Raw genomic sequence first — 6,000 nt, 5'->3', positions numbered from 1 at the left:
TCGGATGATCAGGTCATAAATTATTTGTGCTTTAGGTTTTACCGGAAGAATGGTACACAATTTATGTATAGAACACCATGAAATGTAATAACAATTTTACAACTAATATTGTTATTACATGATTAGTTGATCGTCCATAACTTTATAGAGGTAAAACTAAATATTTGGCTGTCAGTAGCCTCCAAGTAGGCTATACAAATTATTCTGTTTTCATGTCCGAGTAGGTTTTAATAACATTTTAATTACTTCATCAATATTACTCAGTCGTCTAAAACTGAATATTATACTGTATAATTAGGCGTTTGAGTCAGCAAAACGAGCCAGTAATAATAATGTTCCTGCAATGCCACAACATTCATTTAATTCTGAGTTTTAAAAAAGAAGAAGTGCAGGGCATGCTAATCAACTTTAGTTGCGCATCATGCTTCAGAACTGTTTTAATTAGCATAAAATAAAATAAAATAAAAATGATATGGCCAACGGCTCAGCAGCACCGCTAATAGTTAACTTGCTGAAGCCCCCGAAACGTGACCAGAGAGTCCAGGAAACCGCCCACCCGGTTCTGTTTGACAGGGACTTCTGGTCGAGTTGGAAACATCCACGGTTGGAAGTGTAGACGCAGGCGCTGCTGAGGCTGAGCTGAGCGTTGTGAAGTTGGACTGAAAACACAGCCAAACACAGGAAATGACGATTTACAGTTACAAAATTAAAAGCTGGATCAGATGACAGCCATGCAGTCCATGCATAGTGATGATGCCAGTCTCTGTCATCTGTAAGGCATTTTCTTTGCTGCACTGTGTATTTCAGTAGGCTTTATTTCATCCTGTACAATTAACTATAACACGTGGAAGTGCCTTGCAGCTGCAGCTCATTTATGATAATCTAAACAATATGATGTCCTGTAGATAGTTTATCTTCAGTTCTTTTAGCCTGCTCCAAAGTTCTCATTTCGACCTTCACATTTCCCTGAGTAATTGTTACTCACAAGAAATATGTTTTTAGAAATAAAACAAGCTCCAAACTAGACAGCTAAACATGAATTTGAACTAATTTTGCAGATTTATGTGGATCTATAAACATATCTGCACATATTTGTAGAGTTATATAATATTGTTTTTTGATCTAATGGCAGAGACACAGCCCACATAACTGATTTGTGTACGTGTGACATATAAATCACTGTGAGTTATAATCCATCTATCCATCCATCCATCATAACAAAATAAATAGATTGTGCTTTTCTGTTTCTGAAGTATTATTAAGCTACTTCTTCTACTGCTGGTCCAGCCAGACCTGAGACCGAGTGACTGGGCATTTGCTATACAAATCATAGTAGTCTCTCCTCCTTTGTCTTATGATCAATACATAATTGTATGGTATTGTATGGGTAGTAGGCTATGTCGAGAAAAGAAGCAAAAAATATTTTTGAATGCTTTACATACACATAATTATAGGCTGCTGTCACATTTAACTTATTATTATTTGTTCTGTTTCTAAAGCATTAATTAAGCTACTTCAGCTACTGCTCATCCTCACCTCAAGGTGCAGACTTGTGACCAAGGGTGACATTTGCTGGTAGAGCCCCACGTACTGTACCACTCTGGCACTCTCTCTCATCCTAAATCAACCACTGCAACTCTTTGACCTCTTTTGAATGTCTTCTTATATACAATATTGTATTGTATATTATTTTTTTTATTTTTTTTGTGATCAAGTTTTTATTATTCCAGCCGCCCCCCCTTTACAATATGCCCACATTAAACCATATTCACAGCTACAATTGACACACATACACCTTATACAGTACATCGTACATATACCACCTTATATCATACATACATAAAATGTGTACATCATAACCATGTGAGCTACTGTCCCACCCCCATCACACCCACACCACCCCCACCCCTCTGGCTTATTTCCCTCCCCTGCCCTTGCTGGACTCAATCAACATCCGAAAAAAAAACCCCCAAAACATAACATACAGTTCAATTAATTAACACAGGAGTGCCAAGTCCCCTTGTCCCTCTCATCTTCTACTGACAGATGGCCAGAAAGTACACCAGTAATAATAATAATAAAAAAAATAAAACCCCAACATCTTCGTACACATTCATACATCTATGAATTGTATTGTATATTATTGTGTTATTTTTTTTGTGATCAAGTTTTTATTATTCCAGCCCCCCCCCCCCCTTTACAATATGCCCACATTAAACCATATTCACAGCTATACAATTGACACACATACACTTTATACATCGTACATATACCACCTTACATCATACATACATAAAATGTGTACATCGTAACCATGTGAGCTACTGTCCCACCCCCATCACACACCACCCCCACCCCTCTTGCTTATTTCCCTCCCCTTCCCTTAATCAACATCCGAAAAAAAAAACATAACATACAGTTCAATTAATTAACACAGGAGTGCCTTGTCCCTCTCATCTTCTACTGACAGATGGCCAAAAAGTACACCAGTAATAATAATAAAAAAATAAATAAAATAAAACCCAAACATCTTCGTACACAGTCATACATCTATGAATTGTATTGTATATTATTGTGTTATTGTATTATTTGTTTTGTTTTGGCTCTGATTTTATTGTGAAAGGTGTGGCCGGTAGTCTAGGTCGTCATCCCCGTCGTCATGACGCTTGCGCCGGGAGCGACGTGGGTCCGCGCGCCGCTCTCTTGCAGGGAGGGAGAGCTCGAGCAGCGTTAACGTTACTGCTGAGCAACGGAAGGGGAGAAGGCCGACGCACACACACAGTCAGACCGTACTGCTGCTGCTGCTGCTGCTGCAGGGCTGGGCTCCTCACACTCACACACCGTCAACACCAACACACACCGGGAAAAGGGAAAAAGGGTAAGTGAGGTGCGGACTTTTACTTTTTATTCAGCTAAGTAAAATATAGCTCGTAACAGCAGCATTTTAGCTAGGTGTTCGACCGTTAGGAGCGTGAAGTTTACGTTAGAGAAAAAACAGAAAGAGTCGGTTTTCTGCTCTTCTGTTGCCCATCTATTGATGCGAGTGGGTGCTCAACGTTGATTAAAAAAAACACACAAAAAAAACAAGCGTAGGTTTTTTTTCTTTCTTTTTTTAAGAGCTTCCCGTGTTAGAAATACATTATCTAGGTTGATATTGGTGGACAACCTTTCATAAACAAGCACAAACACCTGGTTATGTGTGTGACTCTCTGTTGGCTAACTGGATGGCTACTATTGTCAGCAGCAGCAGCAGCAGCATGACCAGTCTGCCCTGCTCCGCCTTTGTAAAGCGGCACAGCCTCGCTTCTGTGGAAAGATCAAAAATTAAATAAATAAAAAAAACACCGGTCACATTCGCCCTCTATGCTATTGTTTGTTATTGACCTGGGTTTTTTTTTTTTTTTTAAGTTGCATCCTCTTCTTGTCCGCACGTAGGAGGCTTCCCAGACAGACAGGATGCACATCAATGAAGGACGGGTCGCATTGAGCGCTTTGTGTTTAACTTATCTCATTAGAAACACACAGCCTCTGTCTGGGCGCTCTTTGTGTCTCTCTATATTTCACCAAGGGTAGATTATTATTATAATGTGAGTAGGCATTTGACTATGTAACGTATAGCTGCAGAGGGTTTCCCCGGTGTCGGACCCCCTCCTCTCTCTCTCTCTCTCCTGTGTGGAGGCTTTGTTTTCGTGGGGCAGATGTAGCTGGCCTACATGCATCCGCTCTCTTTGTGTTGAGTTTGAGTTTTTGCTGTCATCATCACATAAAATATAAAACTTTGGAAAATGGCAAACGGCTTGGTGCAAATGCATGACAGTAACCTATCTTTAATCCTGCCTGTTATGGACATTAAGATACACCGTATGCATGGATCTCACGGACAAATCTGTGTTTACTTATCAGATGGCAGACTGTTTTGATTCCAGTGCAAATGCCTGAAGCAGATCTATGAGAAGTTCAAGTGACCCAACGGTTTAAAACATTTGAAACTGAGACCTCTATTCTTAGCAGCAGCCTGATTGTATTTATTCATCTCGATCATTCCCCTTAATTGCATCTAAGGGAGTCAACGGTACCAATGGAGACTACTTGCATTCCTGACCTGTGTTTACAACACAGTTGGCTGTTCATTTACTGTTCTGATGTGTTCTTGCAAAGCTCAAGAGCTGTATCGCTGCACACATCATTCAGTTTTTTTTGTCTCCTCCTCCTCCCAGCTGTAAGAATTCAAATTTCTTTGGGTTCGAGCCACAGAATGTGCAGATAATACCATCCAGTCCAGCTTTGCTCCTTTTTCCCCCTCCTTTCTCTCTTTCACCCTGCCTTTTTTTCCATCTCCTCCGTGTCTGCCGGCAGGCTGGTTGGCTCTACAGGCAGTTACATTTTTAAAAACTGTGTCAGTGTCACAGGACAGATTTGCCACAGCTATGTCCTAGCTAGACTACAGCCCAGCAGCCTGTCTCCATACGTGTCCATTGATGCAGTTAAAGTGTTGTTAATAACATGGGAAGCAGTGTACATAAATAGAAGCAGAGTACTCTATTTTCGCATTTGTTGAAGTTGCTTTGTGTTCTGTTTTTCTTGTGGAAAACTGGAAACATTAATAATACGATATAAATTCCTACAGTCACCGAGCCGACTATTGTTAGCTGCTACGTGTTAACACTCGATGTGCACAGTCATAAGCTGACTATTAATACTGAGCAGACACAGTGCAATAAAAGCCCTGCTATTTCACCTCTGCAACTTGCTACCTTGTCTGCTACAACTTGTTATCTGGGTCAGTATCATAATAATGATGCTTTTTATTTTAGAGAAATGGTTTGCCTCAGTAATATGAACCTATTTTCCATTGTAGTGTATACAGTAGTTGGGAAACAGGACTTTGTTGTCCGGCCTGCCCACGGCTATTGTGTATAGTAGGAAGTTTGGGAAGTGAGTTCATTTTACTTCAGTGGTCAGGGAGCTTTCAGTTGTGACTGAAAACAGCCTCATACTATACTAATCTATTCTGTTCAATGTTGTAATATGTTTTTGTACCGGAGAGTCTATAGTTAAAAATAGCAGTGCATCTCACTTCTGTAATCTGTATAAAGCGTTATGAGAGTCAGATAGCTTTGGCTGGTCAAGCTCCTGCTTGTGTCTCTCGAGTCAGAGAGAAACAAGGAAGACGATGGTAAAATAAAAATGGGTAGAGATGTCACAGCAGAGCAGAAAACAAGAAAAAAAGCAAACATAATCATCAAGGGCGTGTTTGGCTTTATTTCTGGCTTCTCAAAATGAAAAATAAAACAGAATGACCTTCACATCTGTTTTGGGGTGTAACGCACTCCCGTATGACTTTCCAGTATTTTGTGCGTCTTTCCACTGCAGATATTGATCTTGTATTTGGGCAGTTTCCATTCCTATCTCTCCCTCTGCCAGGCTCCCCCTCTGATTGTCCTGTTATGCTAACATTGATGTTTTTTTTCCTCCTAAGTGCCAGTGTGGATTTCACTGTGAGGGTGTTCACTATTTTTGTCTGCTGCTGAGGCTATATTGCTGTGGGCAGCATTACCATTAGAGTCATAATCAACATGGCAGGTTTGGCAAAATACTAATGTTCCTGTTAAAGGGCCACAGGTCAGTCATTATCTGCTCTGCAGGGGCCACAAGGGCCCACGGGTGTACCCACCATGCAAACTTTGACTCCATAGGTGTTTAATGTAGTTGCTAATTTCTGTTCTGTAGATTGACTAATACATTACTTGACTAAATGTTCAATTTCAGTCTAATATCATATTTATTGTTCCAACATTTTGTTGTTTACCGGTAGTTTAAGTTTGCACATCAGTTTACTTTTTTTTATTCTGCTGCTGCTGCTATACTCCATTGAGAAAACTGCCTCCAGGAATGAGTGTATCTTGTGTATCATCTGAAAAATGTTCAGCACGCTCACATGCTCCTTTGAATTAATCACATACGCCGAAAAAGACTGCGCTGCAGGGCATGTGCTTCATT

General features: G+C 40.3%; 1 protein-coding gene across 4 annotated transcripts in view; it reads left to right on the top strand.

The window, feature by feature from the left end:
* The first annotated feature begins 2,714 nt into the window (after positions 1-2,714).
* Positions 2,715-6,000, top strand: part of cep170aa (centrosomal protein 170Aa) — a 39,957-nt gene continuing 36,671 nt past the window's right edge. For all 4 annotated transcript variants that reach the window (XM_083988379.1, XM_083988381.1, XM_083988378.1 and 1 more), the window contains exon 1: positions 2,715-2,878. The gene's annotated coding sequence lies outside the window, so the exon portion shown is untranslated. The remainder of the gene's footprint in view (positions 2,879-6,000) is intronic.

The sequence above is a fragment of the Trachurus trachurus genome (assembly GCF_905171665.1).
Source record: "Trachurus trachurus genome assembly, chromosome: 15".
In the NCBI taxonomy this organism is placed as follows: domain Eukaryota; kingdom Metazoa; phylum Chordata; class Actinopteri; order Carangiformes; family Carangidae; genus Trachurus; species Trachurus trachurus.
The sequence above is the reverse complement of the archived record's forward strand: the minus strand, read 5'-3'. Positions and strand labels throughout refer to the sequence as shown.